Source organism: Myxocyprinus asiaticus, chromosome 20 (assembly GCF_019703515.2).
Source record: "Myxocyprinus asiaticus isolate MX2 ecotype Aquarium Trade chromosome 20, UBuf_Myxa_2, whole genome shotgun sequence".
In the NCBI taxonomy this organism is placed as follows: domain Eukaryota; kingdom Metazoa; phylum Chordata; class Actinopteri; order Cypriniformes; family Catostomidae; genus Myxocyprinus; species Myxocyprinus asiaticus.
Genome location: NC_059363.1, coordinates 41,667,782 through 41,682,125, shown reverse-complemented (window position 1 = coordinate 41,682,125; position 14,344 = coordinate 41,667,782).

The window sequence follows — 14,344 nt, the reverse complement described above, 5'->3', positions numbered from 1 at the left end:
TTCCATGTTTGTTCATGAACATTGTATAGGCCACAGTGTGTGACGTGCTATTTTGCCTTCTGAAATAAATAAATAAATAAATAAATTACTGTCCTACCATTACCTCTTTTTATCATCATGTTAATGTAAATGTTGTCTGCTAGAGTCATGTATCTGTTTTAGGCTTACAATAACACATTTACATTAGTAATGCATGGCACATCTCAGCATTTAAAGTCAAAAGATAAACCTGGCCTTTAAGTCTGAACTAACTACAAATTTATTGCAGATATTTATTAATGACAGATGTTGGAGCCTTTATTCAACAGTTTCCTTGCCAGCACCAGCAGATGGCAGTGAATGATAGAGAGTGGAAATGGACTCTGTTAGAACACAGCTTTGAGAGGGAAACAAATAACCTCAGGTGAAATGTAAGTGGCTGACCCTTACATGGTGTTCTACACCTGTTATTGAGTTATTCACTTTCAAGCTGTTTGTGTGCTGAGCAAAAGGAACAGGTTTTCTCTCACTAAGTGTTTGAAAGGGTAAGGGTTTTTATATGCTTCAAGGTTTTGTCCTCATTGAAAATAAGTTACCTGTGCTGGACAAATAATAGGGTAAAGAGGTGAAAAGCATTTCCTAAACACTCTTCTAAGAGACTGTCTCATAGATCTCTCCACTAATTACAAATAAACTTTGTTTTGACTAGTGAAAAATGTTATTTCTTGTTGCAGTGAGATTAAACACTAGGCCAGAGGGTGGCAGTCTTTTGCCAGTATTTAGGTTAAAAGACCGATTTTACATGCTGTTTACACATTCTGGTAAAGACCCTATAATTTGCAATAAATTAATAAATAAACTAGGCTACTTATTTCATTGCAAATTCCTGATTTATTTATTTATTTGCCCCTTATTCCACACATGTTCCATTCACCCAGTACATCAAATTAATAGGGCTTTCTTTAGGCACAATATGACTGTCAGACATTTTAGGCAATCATGGCGGTTTATTTATTTAATGCCCATTTATAGCTGCTTCCGAAACTTTTACTTTAAGTTGAGCATTATACCTCCACATCAGTTTTGTGAAATAAACTTTGCTGTAAGCTTTTTGTTCACTCTTGCCATCATCTTCATCTTCTCTTGCTGCAGTTGTTTTCCATTTGCTAAATCTAAAAGGTACATACCTTTAGATATATATTGAACACAATTAGGGATATAACCACTATTTTTTTTACAGTGTACAGTACATTTCATACACATCTCTGCATTTGGTCCTTTCACATCCCAGCATCTACACATGCTTCCTTTAATTTTTTCAGAATTGCTTACTGTCATTTAAATTTAGCTTTAAAGTGTTTTTTTTTTTTTTTTTTTTTTTTTTTTGCATTTTCATTTATTCATTTGTAGACGCTTTTATCCAAAGCGACTTACAAAAGAGGAAAAACATGAGCGAATCATCTTAAGGAGGCAGTGGTATGAAAAGTGCCATATTACAAAGTTTCACTAGCATCAGAATAGCATTCAAAACAGATTAAAGTGCAACAAGGAATTTTTTTATTTATTTTTTAGTGACTGGTTAAGTGCTCATGGAAAAGATGTGTTTTTAGCCATTTTCTGAAGACAGAAAGTGATTCAGCTTCACGGATGGAGTTGGGAAGGTCATTCCACCAACGTAGTATGATGAAGCCGAAAGTCCAGGAAAGTGTTTTGGTGCCTCTTTGTGTTGGTACAACAAGGCGACGTTCCTTAGCTGACCGCAGGCTTCTAGTGGGCGTGTAGCTCTGCAGAAATGATTTTAGGTATGCTGGAGCAGACCCAGTGACTGTTTTTTACGCCAGCATCAGCGCCTTGAACTTGATACATGCATCAACCGGCAGCCAGTGAAGAGAGACAAGGAGTGGTGTAACATGCGCTCTCTAAAGACCAGACGTGCTGCTGCATTCTGGATCATTTGCAGGGGTCTAATTTCACATGCAGGGAGGCCTGCAATGAGAGCATTACAGTAGTCCAGTCTAGTTATGACAAGTGACTGAACAAGAAGTTGTGTGGCATGTTCAGAGAGGAAGGGTCTTATCTTCCTGATATTGTAGAGTGTAAATCTACATGATCTTGCGGTCTTTGAGATGTGGTCTGTGAAATTTAGTTTGTTATCAATGGTTACCCCTAGACTTCTGACCGTTTTGGAAGGCGTTACTGTAGTTGCACCCAGCTGCACGGTGATGTTGTGTTCAACAGCAGGGTTGGCTGGAAAGACAAGGAGTTCGGTCTTGGCTGGGTTAAGTTGCAGGTAGTGTTCCTTCTCAACTTGACATTTTGCACCAGTCCAGTTAGTTTCAAAACAAACATGTCTTAGGAACAGTTCAGAAATATATGCTGCTTCATATTTTGCAACTGTAACAGATTTTTCCAAACTAATTCTGCTTCAAGCTCATAAAACATAATATTAATGAAAGCAGGCTTAACAAACGTTTAAACTCTTGCTGTACTTCATATCATGCAGCAATGTTAATGATAAAATTAATGACACAAATCTAACCAGCCTCAATCAATCTTTTATCTTTACTGGTATTAAAGGTCAAAAATAATTTCATGAAAAAATCAGACCAAAATCAGTGCACTCAGGTTAACTGGACTCTGTATTTGGAAAAACATACAAGTAGGTCTGTTTTGAACATCTGATTGAGGTTATTGATGTCAGGCAGTATGGCTTGTACTTGTTGTGAGTCAGAGTGCATAACATTCATATATAAAAAAAATGTCAAACTTGAAATGATGTAACATTATGAAAAAAAAAAAAACAAAGATTTCAATTTTGGAATTTGTTATAGAGTTCATTGGAGTGTCATGGTTCTTTTCCCAATTTCGTGTTTCGATTTCAGCCTAGTTCCTTTGACAAACCCCATGACAATGATGCTACCTTCTTGTGCCGCCTAATTTCATTTCAACTCCACATGACCGAGAGAGTGAGGAACTCGCCGCTATCTCTGCTCATCTTGACAGACAATTGTATTTACTATTTTATTTTCACAGGCCAATAAAAGAGAGGCAGTTATTGCATCAGATTAAATGAAAAACTGTTTAATGATTCCAATTTATAACTCTACACCGAATAAAGCTGCGTTCAAGAGCTGACAGGCGATGATAAATGGGGCCTCATATAAAACATATTCAGAGTGAAGAATGGCTCTAGATGAATTGCACACTGATACAAACCCCTGATAAAACACCCTAAGAGCCACTAGAAGACTTAATAATGTGCTATTCATTTTGAAGTGATAATTTGTGGCTAATAAAAGCACACAAATAAAAAATATATAAATATATTTTGGAAAGGATGCATTGTTTTTCCCCCCTCACATAAAAAGAAGGTTGTTGCCTCAGACACACTCATTCTCAATGTATAGCTGCATGTGATGGTCTTAGTTTGTGATTTAATGAGATGATGATTTCTACAAGACCATCCATCAGCTTCTTATCTTCTCTGGACTGATTGTCACAAACTGCTGCTGAGAGAATGAGCCCACTGTGACATGCATGTCACCACCTCACTCCCATATAGGTGCCGCATGACAGAAGAACAAAAACTTTCAAAGTAACTGCATTGTTTGCAGGGCACATCATTTGTTTTATCACATTTCTGTCGTGTAGTATGTTCCTCCTGTTTAATTTGATCTAAAACCTGGTATGTTATGTACAGCTAGATGAAACACACAATTTTCAGATTCAGTGAAGATATTATGTACAAGATATTTAAAGGTAGACAATTTTCTTTCTGTTTGCATGCATCCTTCAGAAATGTAGTTCTTATGCATGTCTAAGGTGAATACTTCCACACTGTAGGCTACATTTGTTGGCTGAGCAATCATAGTGTTTGAAAATAAATAGCTTCTACGCTCAAAAAATAATTCATTACCATTACTTAATTTAAGAAAGTTTTTACTAGCAATTTATACAAGTTATTTATAATTAATTCAGTTTCATTAAACCAACATAATTTAGTTGGATTAGATCAAATCAACTTACTATGATTGGTTTAACTCAACTTTATTAGGTTAATCAAACTTGATAGCAACTGTTTATAGAACTAAACAGCATCCAAATTAAACATCACTTGAAAGTGTAAGTCCATCCTCAACCAAAGCACAAGCACCTGTCTTCACCACAATGGTAACCCCCCCAAACTCCAGCCAAACAAACACTACTTTAAACAAAATTATAAAACAGAACAGTAAACATGAACAAAATTCATCCTGTTCTTATCTTGCTCAAAAATGCATAAAATAACACTTAGTTTCAACATTTGTTCACACCTTCCAGGGGGCAAAGCATGCTGGGAAATCGAAATCCTCTGGCCAGTTTCATCAATGCTTCAAAAAAATATGCATGTAGACCTTACTCAAATGGATTAAGTAAACTTAAATTTTACCAATTTAATTTAATTTAACAATGAATTTAAGACCAAATGTTCTAGAATTGTGTTGCTTCAGTTAATTTTAATTAAGTAAAGTGAACAACCTGCAAAAATTATTTTTTAGTGTACTCAGAAACATGCTTTTTTATGTTTTTTTTTTTTTTTTTTTTTTACCTTTACATAATTTGCATTAATGTGTACAACACACAATATCAATTCTAAGGTGATCTTAGAGTAATAAATGAAGTAAAAGAATAATTATGAGTTCCTTGAACTTCTTTGGCTAAAAAATCCATAAAATAAAGATTTTAAGTTCTACTAACTCAAACGATCAAGCACAGAACTAAGGTTGTTGGAAACCATTTAACCCTTGCACATGAGTTTGTTGAGTCAAAAGGAACTTTTTGGGACATTATATACACACACACACACACACACACACACACACACACACACACACACACATATATATATATATATATATATATATATATATATATATAAAATGTCCCAAAAAGTTCCTATTGACTCAACTATATATATATATATATATATATACACATGTATGGGGATTACGTATTTAAAATACAAAATATAAGTAACTGTATTCATTGGTAATTAGAATACAGTTACATTCAAAAAGTATTTTGATACTGAAGAGATTACTTTGCATTTTATTGTCATTTGTTTCATTTAAAATTTAGTCCTTTTAGATGGAAAACATTTATACATATAAATGATGCGATCCAAAGAGCGTTTGAGCAGCGGTGAAACACTTTCTTATGATGTGTTACATTCATACGAGCAGACAGAGAAGTTTGAAGTAAGTTTGGAGCAGAAGAAATAGAAATAAACCTTGTGTAAATTGTCAGCTTTACGCTAAGCTAAAATGCTATTTCTAACACGTTACCAGGCACTATCATATTTTTTTATCAAGAAAATTCACATATGTAAATCCATCACATAATTTTTTTCAGTGTTATTGTATATTCTTCCCTGAAACTCTTGAACATTTATCAGTTGACAATACAATAATGCAATAACATGAAAAACATTCTCTTTTACACACTCTCACTCAATCGTGCATGGAATATGCTGTGCACATCAGATTACAGTGATGATTAAACAAAGACTTTTGTGCATTAGCATGAAGTTAATTTGTTGGATTTTGTCTGTCTGATCTGTTGAAATTGTTTAATTGTTTTATTGTTATGGTAGGTAATTCCTGTAGCTATGTAAATGTTCATAAGGCCAAAGTGGAGGATGCTCTCTCATTTCTCTCTTCACTGTGGCCTAATGCCAATGTCTGCCTATACATGCAGTGAAGGCTCTTTTGAAATCCTTCCACATAATAGAGAATGTCCCCTCAGAAACTTCACATAACTTGCATTTAGTTGTCCAAAGCAGAGAGACACTAGGTTAGATGTCATGCTAACATCCATCAGTATGTGCAGCCCACACATTTGCTGTTTCTTAGTAAACTTGAATAATAGACTATGGTTTGAAGTCTTGAATGATCGTGCTGTGCAATGGTGTCTTCAGAGCTGGATAAACGTCTGTTCCCTTCATTTGCCAGACACATCCTCCCCACCACTGCCTCCTCTTTGTTGTCAAGGGTACCCTGTGTTGCTATAGGACAAGTGATAATCTACAAATTTTAATGATAAGGGTGTCTTGTTAATGAAAAATGCTAATGTAGGACTGTTTGATGAAGAAACAAAAAGTGTGTGGGAGTTTTTTTTTTTTTGGTTTGACACCTGGGTAGCAGATGAGGTTGACAACATTGTCAGTTCAAACCAGCGGTTTGCAACTTGTATTTAGAAGTGACCTATAGTGCAAATAGTCTGACCCGATGATAATTTTACTGTTTGAAGAGCACACAATTGAAAAGAGTCAAAGGTTTCACAGGGTGGCTTGGAGTTGAGTCTTTTTTCTACATATCTGCCAATCAACAAACAGAATTTAAAATCAATACAATACAGGCATACCATTTTAGACAGCCTCCAATCCAACAGTTTCTTTCAAGAAAGGAAATGTCATATTTACTTATGCAATAGAAATGACTGATGCATGTCAACCTGTAACACATTTACCACGTCTTGTTCCAAACACCAATGTTTTCTTGCTTCTGTGGTACACAAAATTTATGCTTGGATTTAGGTTTGGGTTAGGACTTAAACTTAGGAAAAATTGTAATAACATTGTTCGTTGGTTTGTTTAGTTTTCTCTATAGGACTAAAAGCCGTTAATTTTTTAAAAACCAACTTGTACCAAAGCTGATTTTGCCATCTTGTGCTGTTATTTCGACTTGTCATAAAAATGGGTTTGTTTGCCACTGGTGGACCAAAATGTTTGCAATATATCACAATACAGGATAAAATACAGAGAATTTAGTCTTAGCTACAGAGTGAAAAGTAATTTTTCATACAGTGTTTAAATGCACCGAATGAAAAATGACTTTTCATTCTGTAGCTAAGACTAAATTCTCTGTGCATGATTTTAAATGTGTCCACACTTCTCAGCTGATATCCAAGTCTTATTAGCATTTTGCAATCCATTGCAAATTGTGCATTTGGTAAATGTGGGCATATTTCAGCAATAAGAACAAGTATCTGCCTACCCCCATCAGCCATACTTTGAGATGTCATCCCACATAATTGCCTGACACATCAATTTGCACGAACAACAAGAGCTGTGTCCTTCAGAGCCACTTCGCAACATCCTGGCAACACCCTCTGTCCACCTCCCTGGTCACACTTTTCCATCCCAATATAAACCATCCTCTTTCCACCGAAGGACCTCTCTCAAAAGCCCTTCTTGGTGCTTGGGGAAGACCCCAGGCCAGTGCTTGAGAAATGTGGGCCTGAATAGGGCTTGCCCTCCCATTGTCCCTCTCTATGTTCACAGCCTTTACTCTGTGGGTTTTCATCCTCTTAATTGCATCGCCTCATGCAGTCAATGCATCCTACCAACAGGGTTGGGGAGTAACGAAATACAGGTAATGGGATTATGTATTTAAAATACAAAATATAAGTAAATAACTGTATTCCACTTGTAATGTTGCTGCTGGCACTGGCAATGATGAAGACGATGGAGAAGTGATGAACCCAAGTGCGGTTTTATTTACAATAGTGAAATCCAATAACCCTAATTATAAACGTGAATTAAACAAAACATAAATATGAACAATGAACATAAACTTGACTATACTTAACATAAATATAAACTAAACTAAACTAAGCTTGGCTTGGCTTGGCTTGAATTAAACGATGTTACAAACACAATACCTGATATCAGACAATGGCAAACATGAGGGCTTAAATACAAGGACATGGTGAACAAGTAAACAAGACAACCAATCACAAGACTAAACTATAAACAAGATAACAAGACTAAATGAACTATAACCAATGAAAAGACAAGACTAATAACTGTTGGGCCTCATGTATTCAGATAGAAGACAAAGGCAGGCCTAACACAGTCGTATAACCTAACTCAGGCCCCCACAAACCAGGTCATAAATCTTACTGATAAAAACTGTGCCAAAATCAAACAAAGGGAGTCCAAAACAGACTACAAATCCCATGAAGCCTTGCTCACTAAAGGATCGAACTCTCAACTCCTATTGGATGAGGCACACAACAGAAAGCACCTCAACCATGACATCATCAGGAGTAGAAATACCTCTGAAATGCTTCTGGGATTTGCTTCCAGCAACTTTGCTCGCCGTGTGTAGACGCAGCTCATCACTGTTCTCAGGTGCAGCCTCGTGGCACAAGGAAGTAATGTCCGACTTGAAACTGTGGCCATACAATCTCCATCTCGCTGGACGAGTTGAGATTACTCTGTGTTCCACCGAACACTCTAACGGATCCGAAGGAGACTGCCGAGCAATCCGTATCTTCATCCGTTTGCCTGCAGAAGTGAAGAGAAATGATTTCTCTTCCCTCTTCAAATCAAGTCGACGTCGCTAAGTTCTCCGCCAGCCCGCCGAGAATCAGCAGCCGTATGCCCACCGACAGAGCGAGGAAACGGCCTCCCGTCATCACCCGAGCCTCGAGGAACCGAGTCTGAGTTAAAGGACGGATGAACACACATTCTGCATCCTCACGCGATTCAAGTAAGAGGTTTACGTCTGGGCAGAGATAGAATATTATAGTGTGTTATTCTTGTGTACCAAGGTTATTGCTTGTACAGTTTACGAACCACCATGTCCTCTCATTATTAATACTCATGGTATTAATTATCACAAATTTGATTTGCTGTATTGTGGTCCAACCACATTGGACTTTTGTGCATTTTCGCCATCGCGGGTGAGACCGGCAAACGGAGTTTATCCATTAAAGAATCAAAGAACGTGGGACGGTTTACGAGCCGTCCACCACGTCTCCGAGTGATAAACTAACAGCTGCTTTCTCTCCCACGATCGCGAAATCGGCTTTGGGGCCGTCACTTTATTCTCTCTCTCTCTTTCTCATACTAACCACACACGTGAGCGTGATACCTCACAAACATTCTCGGACACATTTTTGGCTAGTAGATAGCTTTGTGATAAAGCTCAGCTTTGTCCCTAAGCTATCGTACAAGCGGATACACGTGGTAACTGGTAGACACCATTGACTGGTTTCTCTCTGCCCACATTCGCGGCCATATTCTCTGGCCGGAGGTCTCGCGTGACATACTCTCCACGAGAGTCACGTCCACCATTTTGTGCGCGTCCCTCCTTACACACACACACACCCTCATGTGTTATAGGATTATTTTGATTTCCATATCTAATCATATCACTGTTTAGTTTGTAGTTGTAAGTCGGAAGTTTATTGACTGCACTGTATTAATTATTAATTGATATTACTGCATAAATAAACTTTGTTATATTACGAAGAGAAGTGTTTTGGTTTGTTTTGCATACACCTGTGTCATGCTGACCAGATGTCAGTGCTCGGATTCAAGCCTTCATTCATTGTTTTTTCCCGAAAATCGATATTCTTCGGATGTCGATTTTCCTAAGAAAACAATCTAATATTGAGACTGTTATCCTATCTGGTTATTAGTCCCTGATTCCAGGGTGGTGCCCCGTCAATGTTAATCCTTATTAATATTCTGTTGATTTTTGATAATTGATAATTATCTTTGATGATTGTTGAATTTGAATGATCAGTAAGCTAGTGTTAATTTGAATTAATGTTTCATCGATGTTAACAATTAACTATTATCTTTGATAATTGTTGATTTAAAGGATTAGAAAAAGCTAGCATTGATTCTCATCAATGTTCTATTGATTTTAATAATTAATAATTATCTTTGATAATTATTAATTATTGCTAATAAACAAACCTGCTCCTAAACGTAGCACATTACATTTACTGGAGCCCCATATGAGGTTTTAATGAGTTAGATTCAATTAATTAATTTAAATATTAATTAATAACTAAAGAAATAATTATTAATTATTTCTGATAGTAACACTGATCTAAACAACCAGTAAAGCCCTACATAACAAAGTAATCAAACAATAAACCAATGAAAACAAGACACATGAACAGGGGAAACACATGACAAGATCACATGAGGGAACAGGAAATCACATGACATGACAGGAACAGAAAATAAACTTGAAAATACAAGACATGAACACAAAACATGAACAAAAACACATCTAGACGTGACACCACTACAGTTACAATTTACATAATTGGTCATTAGAATACAGTTATATCAAAAAGTATTTTGATTACTGAAGAGATTACTTTGCATTTTATTGTCATTCATTTCATTTAATATTTAGTCCTTTCAGATGGAAAAATGTATACATATAAATAATGCGATCCAAAGTGCATTTGAACAGGGGTGAAACTATGTCTTATGATGTGTTACATTCATATGAGCAGACAGAGAAGTAAGTCTGAAGTAAGTTTGGAGCACAAGAAATAGAAATAAACCTTGTGTAAATTGTCAGCTATACGCTACAAAATAAAATGCTATTTCTAGCCATTTTAAATGCACATGTTACCAGGCACGATCATATTTTTTTATCAAGAAAATTCACGTTGGATCATAATTTCTTTTTTCTAGTAAGACCTTTGATATTAGGGCAAAAATCATATTCTTGATAATAATTTTTCTATTGTTTTCCTGTAAAAATATCTAAAAATCCTTAAAACAAGATCAATTTGATTTATCTTGTTTTAGAAACAACACTGCATAAGATATTTAGGTTTTTCAGAGAATGTATTTTTAACATGTGTATTTTGTCTTACTGTACTGGCAGAGTTTTTATAGTCAAAACAAGTGAAAAAATCGACCACTGCTTAAGTAATCCAAATTATTTAGAATACTTTACTGACCTTGAGTAATATAACGGAATACGTTACAAATTAAATTTTACAGCATATATTCTGTAGTGGAATACATTTCAAAAGTAACCCTCCCAACCCTGCCTACCAATGACATCACCCAGCTCTTTTCACAGGGGTCTGGGCCAGGTAAAGGAATGCTTACCGTGGTAGAGGGGGACTTGCCGGGAAATAGTCTGTCATGCTGCTGACTTCGGAAATTCTTGAGTTTTGATCATCCTTATTTTTTTAAAAAAAACCTCTGATTGTCACTCATGTATATCTGTATGCACACTCTCAATGCAGAATAGAATGACTGTACTTTTTGTTGATTATGCTTGTTTACAATCATGAAATTATGTAAGAGAAGAAAAGGTAACATTTTACATTAAAGGGTTAGTTCACCCCAAAATGAAAATTCCCTCATCATTTACTTACCCTCATGCCATTTCAAGTCATTTTCATTTTATTGCGGTTTTCACAACAGATGTAGTTTCAAAGCAGCTGTACAGGAAATAATGCTATAACAGACACTAAAGCTATAATGTCTTAGTCATCATTGTGCGATTTGATCAAAATGTGATTGTAGATTATGCTTTAATAAGTAAATAATATTTGTAATTAGACCCCTAGTGAGCAAGCCAAAAGAACAAAAAACTCCATAAGATTTTGGTTAATTGATTAAAATAACCTTGGGATAATCAAGGCTCACTTTGGGGAACAGTACCATTCTGGCTAAACAGCATGTAAAAAAGCCATTATTATTATTATTATTATTATTATTATTATTATTATTATGATTATTTATTTATTTTAATTTTTTGTGTTTATAGAACAAGTCATGGTTTAAATAGTAAACTTATAAATGTTAGGGGACAATGTTTAAGCAAAATTATTTTGTATGAACTATAAGATTAGTGACAAAGTCTTTGATATCCATCCTGTATTAACAATGGAATTGCATGTAGATGCAGTGTCCTTTGTTATTTGGCAGATGAAGTCTTTAGATGGCAATTAATTCATTGTCTATGTATTACATTTTAAGAAAGTGTAGTCCACTCTTTGAACAAGACGATACAGGGAACAGTCAGTGAGGAGCACTGCAGTCCGGTTGGAAGCTAATGGCAGGTAATTTTGGTAAAGTCCATCCTGAGTCCAAGAATCAGACAGTGGCACATGAATTGTCCCATGTCTTGTGGTTGACATCAATTCATCCTTGGTGAAATCCATCAAAGTAGACTGAAGTGAAGACTGGCTGGCACAGATTGCAGTTAGTCTTCATCACTCAGCAACACTTAGCAGTGGGAATCAGACATCAGGCAGGACCATAGCTGGATCTGGCAGGCTCCACTAACCTTTGGAACATATATCCCAAGGTTGAGACAGGGAAACAAATAGAATAATTTTAGCATAGATGCCTTTCACTTTAAAGCAGGGTTACAGAATAAGTGTTTCTGGTTCCAGCAGACCTAACTAATGCAGCATAACTATGAGTTGTGGGATAAATTATTTGTATGCCTGGATAAATAGATGAGTCTTTAGTCTAGACTTAAACTAAGAGAGTGTGTCTGAGTCCCAAACACTGCTAGGAAGACTATTCCCTACTTTAGGAGCCAAATAGGAAAAGGATTTCCCTCATTTTGTAGATTTTTATATTCTATGTATTTTTAACAGACCAGAATTTTGAGATCATAGTGAACATGATGGATTATAGCATGATAGAAGGTCACTTAAGTACTGTGGAGCAAGACAATTTAAAGCCTTGTAAGCAATAAAAAAAAAAAAAATTAACAGGTAGCCAATGTTATGATGATAAAATGGGGCTGACATGATCATGTTTCTTGGCTCTAGTCAGCACTCTAGCTGCTGCATTTTGAACCAATTGAAGTTTATTTATTGAACCTGCAGGATCCTCATAGATCCTCACATTAATGCATTACAATAATCTAGTCTTGAGGTCATGTACGCATTAAAGGAATAGTTCACCCAAAAATGAAAATTTGCTGATAATTTACTCACCCTCAAGCCAACCAAGATGCATCTCAGTTTCTTTCTTCATCAAAACAGAATTTAAGACTTTTAGGATTTAATTTCAGGCCGCCTCCTCTAAACAATGCAAGTGAATGTCCTCCATTTTTTGACGGTCCAAAATGCATATTTAGGGTGCATCAAAATAATCCACATGACTCCAGTTGACAAATAAAGTTCTTCTGAATGCAAGAGATTGATTATTTTTAGAAACAAAACAATACTTATATAATTTTTAACTACAAATGTTCACTTCTGTACATCTCTGTGACGTGCGCTCATGAGAGGGATGACGTAAGCTCATTGGTAAGGTCACGCGTCATGTGGAGGAGGAGTCAGGAAGCACGTTCTCTGATACGTGAGCTTGGGAGAATCGATACATCTGGCTTAAATAACGTGAACAATCTCACTTATACAGTAAATAATAACATACACATACTCAAAGTGACTCAAAGTGACTCACAATTTACAATATTATACACAAATAGCAATGTTCAACCGTCTCTGTATGCTTTCACTAGCGCCGTATATGGATGATGCAATACACAATGTGTGTGGCGCACATACGCGATTATAACTAAATAACGCTGATACAATCAAAGTTCCATTCAAAATATTGTTCTTTAAAGATAATGAATAACATAAACAAAGTCACTCACTTGAATATGAACGCACTCTGCAACAACAACAACAACAACAACAACAGCGGGACACTAGCGAAGTCTCTATCCGTGCTCTCCGAACTGAGTCTTGTCAATACTGAACCATTAAAGGGAAAATGCTGAGTCACCAGCGTAATGCGTCTTAAAGTCACAAGGGGCACTAATGTCTCTATATATGCATGGCAAGCCTTTTCTACAGCCACCCCCACATTTGCTGTGTAAATGTGTATCTCAGAAAAGGCACTATCAAGTAAGGGATAGTACTAAGGGGTACTCAGTCCAGTAGAGCTGGGAGGCTGATGAGATGGGTGATGGGACGAAGATAGGTTTTCTTCTTGACTTCCACTTCGGCAGTCCGGGCTCTCCCATCTTCTCTGGGAAAGACTTTTGTTACTTGTCCAACTGGCCATAGAGTTCGGGGTAATTGATGATCAACAATCATGACAACCATGCCAGGCTGTAGGTTTTCTGCCTCTCTGTGCCACTTCTGGCGGACTTGTAATTCTGGAAGATAGTTATGGAGGGAGCATCTCCAGAAGTGGTCTGCTAAAAGCTGACTATGTCTCCACCTCCGTTTGCTCAGCAACTCTGTTTCGGGGTATATTACTTGAGGTAAGGATGAGTCAGGCCGCCCCATGAGCAGCATGTTGGGAGTAACTGGGTCAGGGTCTGCTATGTCTGAGGATGTATATCCAAGTGGATTGAATTGAGAATACCTTCAGTCTCAACGAGCACGGTACGTAGGACTTCTTCTGTCACGAATTGATCCCCTATAGTAGAACAGAGGGCAGACTTCAGGGATCTTATCTCTCTTTCCCAACAGCCTCCGAAGTGTGAAGTACCTGGGGGGTTGAACTTGAAACTAATCTGGTGACTGGCTAATTGCTCCTGGAGAGAAGGACGGAGCTCAGTGAAATCCTCTTGTA